Consider the following 16,426-nt stretch of genomic DNA (forward strand, 5'->3'; position numbering starts at 1 on the left):
ATGCCACTTCATCCCCTAATGTCCTGGCAAAGGGGCTGCTAGGAGCCCGGATGGTGAGCTGAAGCGGACTCATTTTTGGGTGTTGGTGTTAAAGGAGCAGACTTGCCTCCTGCTTCCAATTCATCCGTATTATTATTACCATTCATTCAGTCCCATTTATTGAGTGCTTACTCTGTGCAGAGCACTGTACTGAGCGCTTGTACCATTATCATCATCATCATGATTACTAATATGGTATTAAGTGTGTACTATGTACTAAGCACTGGGAGACAAGATAATTAGGTCAGATACAGCCCCTGTCCCACACAAGGCTCATAGACTAGGTAGGAGGGAGAAGGATTTAATCCTGATTTTAACGGATGAGAAAATGGAGACACAGAGAAGTTGTGACTAGCCGCGTGTCACACAGCAGGCAAGTGGCAGAGCCAGAATTAGAACCTCAGTTCTCTGACTCTAAGCCGTGTTCTTTCCACGAGGCCTTACTGCTTCCCCATAGATCAAGACAATGGAATGTGGGTAATGGAGATTTAGTACCCACCCCCACATTCTCTACTACAGCTCTTAAACTTGTAACAGACTCTGGATTAAAGTTTCTCTGGTAGTATTAAAATAAATTTGCTGCTAGGTAGCTTTTAGAAACAAACACTTTAATTCTGGGTATATGCTATTGTACCTAGCATATGAATTTCAAAGTTATTTTCTTGGGTTCTTTACTGTTTTTACCTGATGTTAGAATTATGGTTCTAATTTTTGGCAGTCAGTATTTTCATCTTCAAATATTTGATGAAAACTTGGCTTTGGCAAAAAAATCTGGGTAAAAAGGAATTTCTCTGCTTTGTAAGGCATTTAAAATTAGAAAGTATGTGTCTGGATTGTGACCAAAATGATGAACTGTTGCATACTTAATGAAAATGTAGGAGTTTCTGGAAGTACAGGGGCATTTTTATTTATGGCGGTGGTGCACGTACATTTTTAAGCCAATTTTACAGAAGAGCAGAAAAATAATCAAATTCAAATTCCTTCCAAACTTCAGAATGAATATCCTCCGAAAGTTCTTGAATGCACCAAGGCATACAGGGCCGTATTCAGAAAAAAAAGCCCTTGAGTTCGCATTAATTCAGAATTTTTATTTTGATGTGTGACTTGAGCCAAATGACCAAGAATCCTATGAATAATTCATGGAAAGAGACAGAGAACAATCTTTTTTGGGTTAAGTCCACTGGCATGTTAGAATTTAGACTAATGTTAACTTTGGTCTTGGAAATCGTGACTTGCAGCATCAAATGTGGCCTCGCAAACCACATCAATGATAAGGAGCCATGACGATCCCTGAAGATACTCAGCTTTCCAGACCCAAATGACAAAGACACGTTCCACCTATTCTGTCAGTAGCAATTCCAAGCACGTGACCATTCTAAATGTATTTCCTTTCAAGGAAGAACTTTATTTACTGCCGATTTTAGGGCTGACTGCAAAATGAGCAGCCAGATTTTAGGCAGTCTGTTATTCTTATTAATGTTATTCAGCAGCAGCAGCTTGGGCTGTCCCCTGAGAAGTGTCAGTGCCCTGGAATTGGGAACTTGCTTGCATACAAAGTATTTCGCATCTCCATCTTTTTGGTACTGCTCCCCTGTTACTATCTCTCACTGTCAAAAAAAAGAAAAAAAAGCCGCTTGTGTAAGACACCTGGTTTTTTAATGGTACAAGCCTAGTTAAGTGTGTCATATAGCAGGAGAGGTGGGGGGATGATTTTATACACACAGACTTTGGCCTGGGACACAGTGGGCAAGTGGCAGAATTGGGAACAGACCTAGGTCACGAATCATTGAGGATTCAATACCTGTTTTCCCTTCAACTTAGACTGAGAGCCCCAGGTGGATAAGGACTTTGTCCTACACCAACTGTTAGCACAGTACTTGATACATAGTAAGCACTTAACAAATACCATAATAATAATGTTTATTAAGCACTTACTATATGCAGAGCACTCTACTAAGCACTTGGGAATACAGTGCTTAGTACAGTGCTCTGCATATGGCGGTCAATAAGTACTATGGATTGATTGGGAGAATACAGTAGAATTAGAATAATGCTTACGTGCATAAGTATGAGGAGAAGGGAGTGGAAGTACCCAGGTGCTTGGGTGACACACAGTAGCCAAAGTGGCAGGTTTGGGGGATATTAAGTGGGGAGATAACATTAACCTTTCTTAGCCCTCTCCCATTTTATTATCAAAAAAGTTCAAATCCTGTGCAGGAACTGATGTGCTATTTTTCCATTAAGTTCTAGAAAAAATAATCTTTCTCTGTCTCTCTTCTGAGTCTTGCTTTTGGCTTCTTTGCCTCTTTCTACATCTTACTTTTCTCTCTTTCATGGAGAAAAGAAAAGAAATCCCACTGAGCTCAACAGATCTAGAAAGGAAACAAACAGCGAAACTAGAGCTTTCTCGTGGGGCCAAATTGCCTTTAAGGCAAACAATATTGTTGGAAAATTTCTTGCCTCTTAACACTTAAAAACTTAGTTTAAGAAGTCAATTGTTCAGAGCATTGTCCCAGGTGCCGAGAGAGTTACAAGGGAAATAATGATAAGCTCCTTCAAGTTACTTAGAATCTAACCGGGAAATAGACTCAGATATATGGTCATCTAAAGATTCATAGATGACCTCTCCGTAGTCCCCACTGCATTTATGGACTGACTGCCCAAGCTTGTTTTCCAGGTTTATAGGCCTATTTTATGTCTCTAGTCAATTGTGACAGTTTTAATCTTCATGGGATTCCTAGTGAAAAAGGGTTTTGCCAGAAAGAATATTTGTGCAGTTTTTTCAGGGCTTTAACAAACCTCTTATTCTTGGTAGCTTTTTTTTCTTATTTTTGTTAGAATGAGGGAACAAAAAAGAATCACAGGGAGGGGGGAGAATTTATAAAGTAATATATGTAGGTATAGTATAAATGATTAGTGATAACATGTATTAAATTAGTATATGATTACTAATGCCTGATCCAGTTTGGTCAATCACAAAATGAATTCATTCATTCAGTCATATTTATTGAGTGCTTACTCTATGCAAACCACTATACTAAGCACTTGGGAAAGTAAAATACAACAACAGACACATTCCCTGCCCACAATGAGCTTCACAGTCTAGAGGGAATGAGTCTTATCCAAGATGTTAGTAATGTAACGGATCTGTCCCTTTTGGCTATGGGTTTAATTTGTCTTTCATTTCTAAATGCTTTCATTCAGTGTTACTTATTTCCAAACAGTGCATTCAGAAGAGAACAATTTTTCACTCCACTCCATTCTCAATGCCTGTTATCAATTACTTTTTATTTAGTAGATCTTTCCATAGAAGTCTGCTGTTAGACTGTCTTCATTGAATTAGTATGTGTAGTCATTTCCAATTACTGTAGCAGAATAGCCTTTCATAATTATCAGGTCAGGGCTCCAAAACTAAAATCTCAGATCCAACTTCAGTCATTCTTTTGAATCACAAAATGGGTTGTTTTAATATTTTCACTGATATCTTGGCAAGGGATTCTCCTGCCTTTTTGATCTGTTACATTTATCCCTAGAGAAGCAGCAATGCTTAGTGGATAGAGCACGGACCTGGGAGCCAAAAGGACCTGGGTTCTAATTCCGTCTCCACCACTTGTCTGCTCTGTGAACTTGGACGAGTGATTTCACATCTCTGTGCCTCAGTTACTTCATTGTAAAATGGGATTAATACTCTGAGCCCCATGTGGGACATGGACTGTGTCCAACCTGATTACTTTGTATCTACCCTAGCACTTAGACCAGTGTCTGGCACAGAGTAAGCACTTAACAAATACCATAAAAAAAGAGGTTCTTGTAAATTTGTATTTTGTACTGCTATATCTGCATATTATAGTTGTTCCCATCCTGCCTCTCTTGGGGGCTTTTATTTGGAAATAAAGGGCTCTGCACATAATTCTGCCTTTAAACTCAGGAGGTTCCAGTAATCATGAGTTATTTATCTTGAACAAATTTCTTATCCATAATGTCTTGGGATGTCAGTTCTGACCACGTCATAAATTATTCCACTTTCTCCAGTTATCTATCAATCGTTTTCCTTTTTCTGTATTTTGTGGACCATTCTTCTGAAGATGTTGTGTTTTTTTGCATCTCCATATTTCATTAGTCTTAAGATATTTCTTTAGGTCATGTTGGGAATTGCTGCCTTTCATTTCACTCATCCAGGCCCCTTTCGTCTCTCTGAGTCAGTGACTTGTTGGCCACATTAATGAATGGAGGAAACCATTCTGAAGAGCCTGATCTCAGCCTGTCGTCAATTACTTTCAGTGAATGGATTGAGGGAACACCCCCAAGCTTCAGGCCTTATTTAAGTTTGGGAACATTGTGGTTTTGTAACCATTCCACTTTTTGAATCGATTTTGATTTGGGAATTTCACTTTGAGTGTGCTGTAGCTCTACTTGTTCCTTTACCTCTGGACAGATGTCTGTCTTCGGACTGAACTAAATTCTTAAATATTGTTTTGATTCTGTACACAGAAAGCACTCAATAAATACCACTGACTGATTTTTAAGCATAGGGGTGACTTTGGAAAGGGGCTTTGGATGGATGAGGTGGTTTTCAGGGAGTGAGAATTTCAGGCAGAAGCCCTGCTCTAGTTCTGCAGTGAAGGTACCAAAACGTCAGAGCCTGGCAGGAGAGAAAACCTTGAGAGATCGGGATGCCTCACAAACCTGGGCCCCTGAGGGAGTGTGGAGTCCTGGAGCCCTCGAGAGGGAAGAGGAGCCCCTGCCCCCCATCCCCATCCAGTGTTCTGCTGGGGAGTTGGGGGTCGGGGAGTGCCGGGGTGGGGGTGGGGGCAGAGGGACTGATGGAGCCTTCAGCCAAACCTAGATCATCCTCCAGGGTCCCTACTCGGCTCTGAGGCATGAGCGGAATCTCCAATTCACCCTTTCAAGCCCCACCAAGCTAGTACCAAGCACCTGGTTGGGCCAGGATCTAGAGAAAACTCTTCCCCCTACCCTGCCCCGATCATGCAGCTCCTCCCAGCGGCCTGGCCAGGGGTGATGAAGACCCCAGGGCTTCTGCTGGGCTCCAACTCCCCCAGTGCCAACTCCCATTAGCAACCCAGCCCTCAGACCAGGTGTCCTACTGCCCCGAATGCCAATGGCCTGGCCTCCACAGGACTGACCGATCCCTAGAAGCTGAGAGCTCCCATTATGCTCAGGAAACTCCCGCTCTCACTGGAGATAATTGTGTCTCCACTCTCACTGCAGGTAATTTTGTGTCATCATTAGAGTAAAACATCGAGTCTCTTTTTGCTTCTGCTCTCTCAGTGCTTGTCTTCTCACCCAATTTATTTTTGTGCTCTTTCTTCTCTTTCTTTCCTAGTTTATTCTGTGGCTTTGGTTTTCTTGCTAATATTTCCACATGAAGTTCATCCGAGTTGCCTTCCAATTCCTATAGTAAGGTAGCCTCACTTCAGTGATCATGGTTTGATTGATTGTGGTATGGTTCTATCATTTTTGCCTGAAGGACTTAAATTAGGGCATAATAGGGGCATTTTCCATCATCAAAAAAGTTTTATTGATTGGCCTTTAACTTCTAGCTTGACCTATTCTTCTTGGGTCAGCATGGCCTTTTCTGCTTACCACTTTGTTCACTAGGATTTTCCCCTTAGGTTTTGTTGGGAGTTTGAGGTGATCATTTCATTAATATCTTTCATGCCTAGGTATTTCCTTTCAAGACCTTTTTAACATTCCAACCTCTTCTAGATCATATTACTTTTTTTCTTTCCCTTTTTTGGCTTTTTTCAATCTGTTCAAAATTTTTTGATCCCAGTTGCTTGAATTTTTTTACATTGTGACAAGTCAGATGTCAGGTCAGGTGTTTTTGCATGCATCACATTTTAATCCTTTGCCAACTTTTCTCTTTGTCCTGTGTTCTGAGACCCCGAAACATGAATATGTGGTAATACCTGAGGCAGCATGCATTAATGCACCTGAAGATTTTAGACCTCATATATTTTAGTCATCAAAACATATTTGGCAGGCATGCTAGTGTTATATTACTTTTTCTTTAAATATCTTTGATTTTCTACTAAATATGTATAACCCAAGGGTCAGATATTTCTAGGCAAGGTATTTATTCTGTTATATTTTTCATAACTATATTCACTGAATGTTACTGACCAAACAGCATTACCATTTTTTTTTTACTATACTCTATTTTTTGTATCTACAGTGTCATGGGTTGAATCATTATTTTGATGGGATTTCCCCCAGGGCAAGGATCAAGATTACCAACTCCATTGTATTGGACTCTCCCTCTGCAGACAGTATATGGTCAATACCATTGATTGATAAGTCTATTGCGGTTAAAGATTTCGATCATCTGTTGTTATTTTATAAGATAAAGTGGAATCAATCAATAGTATTTATTGAACACTTACTCTGTACAAAGCGTTGAACAGAATAATAATTATAATTATGGTATTTGTTAAACACTTACTATGTGCCAAGCACTGTACTAAGCACTGGGGATAAATACAAGGCAATCAAGTCGGTCACAGTCCCTGTCTCACAAAGGGCTCACAGTCTAAGCAGGAAAGAGAACAGATAGTTTAATCCCTATTTTACAAATGTGGAAACTTGAGGCTCAGAGAAGTTAAGTAATTTCACCCAAGGTCACAGAGCAAGTTAAGTGGTGGAGCTGGGATTAATTTGGGAAGGTTCACTACAGTTTGTAGATATGATTCTTGCCTTCAAGGAGTTTACAATCTAGGTCGATGGACAGTAAAATAAATTTCAGGTAAGAGGAAGCACTGGAGTGTAAAATTCATGTACATAAGTTCATTAAGTTGTAACGGGGTGGGTGATTACTCAACTGCTTAAGTGAGGCAGAAGTGTTGAGTTGACAGTTTTGGGGGAAATTAGGTATGAGTGATGAATCAGGAAGGCCTCCTGGAGGAGATGGGATTCAAAAATGGCCTTGAAAGATGGGGAGAAAAGTAGACTTCCAGGGTCAAGGAGGAGGGAGTCCCTATCAAAAGGGTGGGAGTAGCAAGAGAGCTGACATTGTGGCACAGCGAGTTAGGTTGGCATGAGAACAAAGCATGTGAACTGAGGTATACTGGGAGAGGAACAAGGATAAGTAGACAGAAGAGAGCTGACTCCATCCGTTAAAGCGAGTGTCGAGTATTTTTACATCGTTCTTGAATTTTTTTCCATTGAAATGAGTATTGTTAGGTTTTACTTTAGTTGCATTTTACCAACTTCTAAATGTAAGTTGACTTTGTCTCTGTGCTTTTCAAGGGTTTTTCCATTTGCTTGGCCAGTGACTTATTGAGTACCTATTGTTGTGTGCCCAGCACTGTGATAGGAACTGGAGAGTATTCGGTCAAAGTAGAAGACACAGCCCCTGTCCTTCAAGGAATGTCCAGTCAAGTGACTTGAGAGCCATTCAAAATACTCAAAGAGCACTTTTTAAAATTGTATTTTTTACGTGCTTACTAGGTTAATAATAATAATAATAATAATGTTGGTATTTGTTAAGCGCTTACCATGTGCAGAGCACTGTTCTAAGCCCTGGGGTAGACACAGGGGAATCAGGTTGTCCCACGTGGGGCTCACAATCTTAATCCCCATTTTACAGATGAGGGAACTGAGGCACAGAGAAGTTAAGTGACTTGCCCACAGTCACACAGCTGACAAGTGGCAGAGCTGGGATTCGAACTCATGAGCCCTGACTCCAAAGCCCATGCTCTTTCCACTGCGCCACGCTGCTTCTCTTGTTACAGATTACAGATTACAGGTTACAGATGCGGGACTAAGCGCTGGGCTTGTATAAGCTACCCATGTCATACCCTATTGTCATTACCCTATTTATTTTGTTAATCAATTGTACATTGCCTTGATTCTATTTAGTTGCCATTGTTTTTACGAGATGTTCTTCCCCTTGACTCTATTTATTGCCATTGTTCTTGTCTGTCCGTCTCCCCCGATTAGACTGTAAGCCCGTCAAACGGCAGGGACTGTCTCTGTTGCTGACTTGTTCATTCCAAGCGCTTAGTACAGTGCTCTGCACATAGTAAGCGCTCAATAAATACTATTGAATGAATGAATGAATGAATGAATAAGCTAATCAGGTTGGACACAATCCCAGTCCCATGTGAGGCTCATAGTCTTAATCCCCATTTTACAGGAAACTAAGACACAGATAAGTGAAGTGACTTGCCCAAGGGCACACAGCAGACAAATGGTGGAGTCAGGATTATAACCCGGGTCCTTCTGACTTTCAGGCCCGTGCTGAGGAGAGAGATTTGGGGAGGCGGGAAGTAGGAAGCACTATTTTAGTTAGAACTTCTCTAAGATAGTATCCAGGTTTTGCTCAAAAGTCGTTCTGTGTTTTCCATGTGGGAGGCGAATAGTTGAGGGAAGTTCTGTCTTCTGAGGCTTCGAACGACTTATATATTAGATTGGGGTGAAGCATAGTATAAGTTGTGTTATGTTAACAGTCTGATGGGAGAGAAAATCGAAAAAAGACTGGGGTTGTAAAAATAAATGAAACCACCCACAGCAACGAAGTGTTGAGGAAACACCACAGAAGAGATGAGATTCTAAAAAGCACAATGAGTGCCTGCCTTGTCCTTTGCTCGTTCTGCCGGAAAGAGTGCCTCTAGTTGATTCTTTGTGGTGTAGAACCATTCAAAAAGATGAATGTAGCAGTTTTCATTTAGCAGCCTGGTGTTCAGCTCTCCAGTCAGCTTTGTAGTGCTGGATATTGGATGTAGGAATGAAGGTTTAGACTGAACCTTCTCCTTTGAATAAAGCTTTAACCCCCAAATTTAGAGCCAAAGAAGAGGGTCAGAAAGCAGAAGTTGGCATGAGGGTGAATCTGGAGTCCTGGGTTCTTTTCCTGCTATGTTGCATGCCTGACTGACTGGGGTGTGTGTGTATGTATATATATATAAACACACACACACTCAAAAGTAAGTCTGTGTCTGTGTGGTGGGGGGATGGTCCTTGAGCCTTCGGGATCCTAGCATACTTAGCAGTTACATGGAGGATCTTGCCTGTTTGCTTCATGATTCTCCTTCAGCTGGCCTCTGGGAGAGAACATAGGAAAATAATTGAATCAGATCTAGGGAGTTTCAGTAAGCCTCCTGGGCCCTGGCAGCAGATTAGAAACTGTGAGCCCCACGTGGGACAACCTGATTCCCCTGTGTCTACCCCAGCGCTTAGAACAGTGCTCGGCACATAGTAAGCGCTTAACAAATACCAACATTATTATTAGAAGAAAGAACTGAAACCCAGAGTCATAAATATATGACCTTGTCAATGACAATAATGGTCAGGATAGTTCTTCCAGGAATACTGTAATTCTGCTCCTCGACTGGTTTCTTTCTAGGAGCAAGTTATGCACTTTGGGGAGCATGTTAACTCTTTCAGGGTAGGAACTTAGGAAAAGCAAAGTGGCCTAGTGGAAAGGGCATGGGAGTCAGAAGATCTGGGTTCTGATCCTGGCTCCTCCACTTATCTTCTGGGTGAAACTTGGGCAAGTCATTTCACTTCTCTATGCTTCAGCTACCTCACACGGATTAAGGAATAAGGATTAAGACTGTGAGCCTTATATGGGTCAGAGACTGTGACCAATCTGAGTACCTTCCCCATTGCTTGGCACATAGAAAGCACTGAACAAATATTAAGGAAAAAAAGGAAAAAAGTTTCCTGAATGCAGCATAGTGGCCTGGAAGATTTGGGTCATTTTGGTGACATATTGATCAAAGCTGCTTCATTTTAGCTGCTGGACTCAGTTCCCATCAGAAAGGGGATAGTTGGAGAATCCAGGAACACCTTTTTGAACACCCTTTTCCATTGGCTTGTTTGTTTTTCCCAAAGAGAAGACTAAGTAGCCCGGACACTGAAAGTTTGGAAGAGTTTTGTTTGCGGCACCTCAGGTGGAGTGTGCCTGCAGCTGTCATTTTCAGCCACCTTTTTCTTGGTGCGTTTGGCTGGCTTCTCTCTCGGGAACAAGGGGGCCCAACTTCATTAGGAAGAGAACATTTCCAGGCTTTGTTTTCCACAAAACCCAGAGGGCAGGGTGCTCTAAGTGCTTCTCTTCTCTTCATTTCAGAAAACTCATGCTGACTTGGGAGAGCTTCCTCTGTTAGTCCACGATCCAATTTCATAGAGTACACTGGTGCGATTGTTATAGAGACGATTTCTGTCAGGGGAGCCTTTTGGCCATTTTATGAAGGGGGTAAAAAAAAAGTGAAAGAAAACTTGAGATGATCCCCTCTGGTTTTGAAATTCAGACTAGGTTATTTTAGATATTGAATTTGGGCAGAGCCTGTTCTCTTGTCCCAGATTTTTCACTGTACCTACTCTCTTCGTAAGTGAAAATGTGTGCGCCATAACTCTCCCCCTGAGCTCCTCTGAACTTCCAAGTGAGCTCTGGACAAGGAGCAGGAGGTGGATTCAGGACACTGGTCCTGGGATTCATAGGAAATTGCTTCGCCGTGGAAGATGAGTGACCTATCTGTTCCAGGTCAGGTGCCAAAGTTGGTTAAAAGGGAGGACCCGTAGCTCATTAGATGGGCAGGCAGGCTGGAGATGGAGAGCGTTCTTATCCCCATTTTACAAGGGGAAATTGGTAGCACAAAAAATAGGCCTCATACCCCAGGTTTCTGGGCCCCAAAAAGGTGCTATGTTTATGATGTCTTCAGGCCAAGGCAGAGTCGGCAGCCTGGGTCTCCCAAACCTGATGTGGTGGCTGGAGATCTGCAGGGGGCTCTCACCTGCCAGTGAGATCTCAGCATGTGCTGCCCTTGGGGTCGAGGCCAGCACCTGGAGGGAGGCCAGACCCTCCCCCCTGCCCTCCCTCCAAACTGGTAATGTTGTCAGGATGGTTGGACTCTTTTTTGGGTTGTGCAAGGACTGGCTGGGTCCCCATACATAGCTGAGGAGCCCACTGGGGCCCACACAAAGTGGGTGGCAGGAATTTGGGGCTGCTGGGAGCCTGTTCTCAGGGACTGGTGGAGGGAAGGAGATAATGTGGGTTACCTGCTGACCTTTGCACACTCATACCCACCTCCCACTGCCCCTGCTCCCTGCCCTCAGAGTAGACAGGTAGTTGGTTGTCTAGCAGCCTGCACTGAAGCGGGGTGAGCTCAGGTGACCCCGCACAGTATTTTAAGGTTCAGAATCTTTACAATTTGCTGTACAGGTCAGTTCCATTTTGGAGTATTTAAGAGAGTGGGAACTCTGGGGCATTGTTAGAAAGAGAGACCCAATGCCATTAACCAACAAATCAACCAGGAATGCCATATCTTAAACAGCATGGTTGCTACTGAGAACTGAAAATGTGTTGGAATTGATATATAATCAACATTCCCAGTCTGCTCCTTGGCAATCCAAATCCCCATATCTACCAGTATTTGTATTAAAATTACCTTTCCCTGACCCTGGGCAAGGTTTATCATTATAAAAATATGCAAAATAGCAAGCAATCTTGCTAATTCATTGCTCTGGAGGAAGAGTAAATTGTTCTAATAACATTTCCTGTTTGGCTCACACATTTCAAGACCATGATTACAAGAAAATAAGAGTTTGCAAGCCTTACTAGCATTCCTTGGGAACTCTAGTGCTTTTTTTAAAATTCAAAGTAACTGTCACTGCTCCTTCTTCCTCTTCTCTGACACCCAGCCCTCCAGCCCTCTCAGAAGAATGTAAATGATTCTGTTCAAGGAGGATGGTTTTGTGAGAGCAAGTGACTTCATTACTTTCTGTCAAATCCTGATCCATTGATCTTTCCTCACCATCATCACTGGTATTTATTGAGGGCTTATGTGCAGAGCACTGTATTAAGCTCTTGGGACAGTACACTACAACAGTTAGCAAACCCGTCCCTTTCCACGGTGAGCTTACCGTTTAGAGGGGGAGACACATTCATAGAGATAAATAATTTATAATATATAATTTAAAGATGTGTACATAAATGCTGTGAGGTTGAGGGTGGGGTGAATATCGAATGCCCGAAGATCACAGATCCAGATGATTAGACCATGCAGAAGGGAGAGGGAGTCGGGGTGGCGGGGAGGCCTCTTGGAGGACCTGCGACCGTAATAATGCCATGAAGGAGAAAAGATTGGTGGCCTGGCACATAGGGAGGGGGAGTGAGTTCCAGACGGGGGGAAGGAAGCAGGGAAGGGGTAGCCGTTGAGACTGGGATACAACGAGCAAGCTGGAACTCAAGCCAAGTGTGTGAGCTGGGCTGTAGTCAGAGATCAGTGAGATAAGGTAGGAGGGGTGTGAGCTGATTTTTCTTCCTGAGCACAGCTTTTGTCTGATACCCCGGGCCAGGATGGTCTCAGTTCTCCTCCGCATGCAGGGAATGGTGGTTTCTGTCTCTATTTGAGAAGTCCACTTACTGGGTATTATGGTTCTTGCTACAGCCTCACCATATCCTGGTAGGAATGCCACCCAAGCTTGGAGGTGAAATGCATGCTGTATCCCTGAAGTCATCATCTCTTAATGATTACCTGGCCTTAGTTGTTTTGAATTGTTCTGAACTTTACATCCTGCATCTTCCCCTTTTTCCACTGTGGTTGATCCTGGAACCTTTTTTCAGCTTAATTTTTTTTTTTAAGTTAAGACCTTTTGAAAAAGTTTTTTGGGGTTTTTTTTTGAGTCAACAAATCCCACAAAAATTTCTTCAATTATGACAGATGATTTCCTCCTCTTTGGGAAAATGCCCTCAGCATTAGAGCTGGGCCTTTATTTAATGCTTGTTCAATGAGTCAGATCCCTGCCACCAGAGAAGCCAGGAAAGAGAAAAGGAAACCCTGCCTTGCTAAGTCAGGCTTCAGCGTGTTCAGAGGTCGAGAGTCTAAGGTCAAGTACCAGCATTTTGATGGGTTTTTTCAGAATGAGGATGTACCAGAGCAGAAAGCCTCAGGTGTGTTCAAACAGTTAAGAAGTTGATCTCAAGCGTTTGTGTCTTATGCCCTTGAGTGCCAATTTAGAAGGAAAGGTGTCTTGAATCTTCCTTTAATGAATTACTAGGAGTGAGTTGGGGAGCATGAAAATGACAACTGGGAGCCCCAGTTGCGGGGGGGAGGGGGAGGGCTGGTGTAGGTAGCTGGAACGAACCCACTTGGGAGTGTGCTGCCTTAGCATCAGCTGCTCTCACTCTCCAGCAGCTGCTCTCAGCGGGAGCCAACTGGAGGCCACCAGACCACCAGTTCCCAAGGCCAGGAAGATAGATAAAGGTGAGGTTGGGCTCTGTCCTTTAGGCCTTAAGGGAATGCACTTGCTAATCAGGAAGGAGCAGGCAGGCCCAGCGGCCCAAACTCTCATTTTCCCTGCAGCCAGGAGGAATTAGTAGTTATTGTGCAGCATCAGCCATATATTCTGCCTGTGACCATTGAATATTGCACTTAGTACAGTGTCTGGCATATAGTAACTGCTTAACAAATACCATTAAAAAAGCCCAAAGAATGGTCTTTAATACTGAAGATTTCCATGCATAATTACTGGATTTGCAGGCAGCACCAAAGGCAGAATAGGGATTGTTTGATTTCATCTACTACCACTTTCGAATGGAAGAGCACCCAGGTCCAAATAGGGGGCCTGAACAAAGTCACAAGAATCCACAGGAGTTTAGTGGGACACAATTACACTTGGTGCTGTCTAGGAGAGGGGGTTCTAAAGAGCCCCCATGCACACCTTTAAACAGATTGAGTCTTCCCTCCTCTAGGGCATTTTATAAACACAACCCAGTTAATAAGTTTCAGTGGCATTTCTTGAGCCTTTAGAGTGTGCAGAGAACCTTTCTATGTGAAAGGTCTTTTACAGTCATTCATTCACTCGCATTTACTGAGCGCTTAACTACTAAGCGCTTGGAAGAGTATGCACACAGAACAATGCTCTGCACACAGTAAGCGCTTAGTAAGTGCCATTGATTATCTTGCTATTCCCTTTTACAGATAGGAAAATCGATGTGGCACGGAACTGTTTCGAGTTAGAGATGGGCCACTGACTTTCAGAGTCAACCAATCGCTGGTATGTCTTGAGCCCCTACTGTGTGCACAGCACTGTAATACACAGTTGGGCAAGTACAGAAGAGGGGCTAGGAGCTCACCCCAGTGTAATTGCTTCGAAGGGCAGCTCTTCTCCCTCCTGCCCCCCATTTGGGTGGAAAGAGCTTGCACATACTTCAGTTAGTGAGGGTATTTACCAAGTACTTACTTTGGGATGAGCCATTTGTGCTGAGCCCTGAGACAAATATAAATATAGAAGCCCCGACTCCAGTGGAGTTCAATCACAACCTAGGTGGGAAAAGATAGGTGAAAGACCCTTTGTTGTGGCTGTTTTTATTATGCTCCTTTTGGGGGAAGGGCTTGGGGAGTGATTACATTGGACCGTTTTTATTCCAAACAGACTCAGATATTTTTATTCCAAACAGACTCAGTTACATCATAAACTCTTGGGTTTTTTCCTTCAAATTGACAAAGAAGAGGCACATGCCAAAGATCAAATCCTCACTGGGGAAGAGGCTTTCCCTTGAAAGAGGCAAAAAGTTAGGTGCCTTCATTAAGAAAGATGGGAGGTGTGAAAGTTAATGCTTCCACTCCCTAGCTGGGTAAAGCAGCAACTCCCTTGCCAGCAGATTACGGGCAGCTCCTATTGAAATTGTTTGCACTACAGAAGCTTACAATAAGCACCCAGTAAGTACCATTGATTTTGCTGTTCTCGTCAGGCCCTTGGGCTGATGTGTGTCTCCTGACATCAGAGGGGCCTAAGGTTAAATCATGCATAGTCCCTCAGCTGCTTTGGCTCCAGGAGAGACAGCGATACCAATGCCAGTGTGTTTCACATTGCCTGCTTCAAGCAGCTAACCTCTAGAAAGGAACGTTTTGGCTCATCACTAACATGTTGGGTTTGGGTGGAAAGGCTTCCAACCCTGCTTTCCAGCAACAAGGCTGAGAGGCTGTTAGGGGAGGCAAGGAAACAAAAAATAAATTCAGAAATTGGTTGAAGGGGTGGACACAGTTCCAACAACTTTTTTGACCCCTTAATGGTTTTGCCAGGGTTTGATGGAAGATGTGTCCTCCCTTCCTTCACATAACCCTGTCTTCTCTTCAGAGTATTAGGTCTATCCCAGTGCTCTGTCCTAGCCCAGGCCCGGTCACCAGTGCTTTGCCAAGCGGGTAGAGAAGCAGAAATGGGTCCAGAGGAGAACAGAAAAAACAAGGCAAGAGATGGAAAAATCAGTCCAGTGAGGAAATGCTAAAGGAATCAAAGATGTTCCATTTGGAGCAGGCTAAAGCGTGAGGTAGTAGTGAAGGAGGAAATTGACCCCATTGATTGTTCTCTTTGTCCATCATAAATGGCACAAGAGGAAATGGGCCAACGGTTTGTTTAGCTCTTCTTGGTTACACCTGGTGGAGACTCCCTGGCCTGCACACCCCCAGCCCCACCTCAGGAGGTTGTGGCAGCCCCCTCCGTGGGTAATTTTCTTATGAAATAGGTGCCCTTCAGTCTTGGAGGGCATTGGCATCTATCTGCCTCTCCACAGAGGTGACAGTGTGGCTGAAGAGGAAAGGATGAATTCTGGAGAAGTGAAGGAAGGACAGGCAGGATGTAGTGACTGACAGTATATGGGGATTGAAAGAGATAAAGGAGTCACAGTTAACACCAAGACTGTGGGCATGAGAGGCAGAGGGGGTGGGGTTGTCAGAGGTGAAAGGACAGGTAGGTGGAGGAGAAAGTTTGGGAGGGAAATTGAGTTTAGTTTTAGATGTGTTGAGCTTGAAATGCCGGTGGGATATCCACGTAGAGGTGCCCTGGAGGCAGGAAAGCAAGATTGCAAAGGAGAGGTCAGTGTTTGCTGACCTGGAAAAAGCAGGCAGCTCTGGATAGCTCTCTGCTAGCCCTCAGATAGGTTTCTCCTCCTCTTCTCACTGTAAACCCTAAGGATTGCTAGAATGTGCCTGCCTGAACATGTGCTCTTTTTCTTGATTTGAGCTGTGGTAGAATCTTACAGGGGAAATACAAAGTCAAGTCTAGAGGGACTGAGGAGCAGGTGGTCTTGTGGTCATGATAATCTGCCTCCTCAAAGGCAGTCCTGCCTCACCCCTGCTTGGCTGTGGTTCTTGCTGCTTTGATTTGAGTGTGGCAGAGTAGGTCTAAAAGGCTCAGAGAAAAGCAGCTAAGTTATAAATTGTTTCCTGGGGGCTTTATAATTGTTAATAATCCACAGCAATAGGCCCTCCCTGAATGGCTACAAGGGATGAATGTTAAAACCTGAAGGCTGAGCCCTTAGCTCTGCTGAGCTATAATGTGAAACCAACATGTATATTGTACTCTCCCAAGTGTTTAATACAGTGCTCTGCACACAGTAAGTGCTCTATAAATACCATTGATTGGGATT

General features: G+C 43.4%; 1 protein-coding gene across 4 annotated transcripts in view; it reads left to right on the forward strand.

The window, feature by feature from the left end:
• Positions 1 to 16,426, forward strand: part of SUSD4 (sushi domain containing 4) — a 59,648-nt gene that overhangs the window by 37,476 nt on the left and 5,746 nt on the right. The window lies entirely within an intron of this gene.

The sequence above is a fragment of the Ornithorhynchus anatinus genome, chromosome 19 (genome assembly GCF_004115215.2).
Source record: "Ornithorhynchus anatinus isolate Pmale09 chromosome 19, mOrnAna1.pri.v4, whole genome shotgun sequence".
Taxonomy (NCBI): Eukaryota; Metazoa; Chordata; class Mammalia; order Monotremata; family Ornithorhynchidae; genus Ornithorhynchus; species Ornithorhynchus anatinus.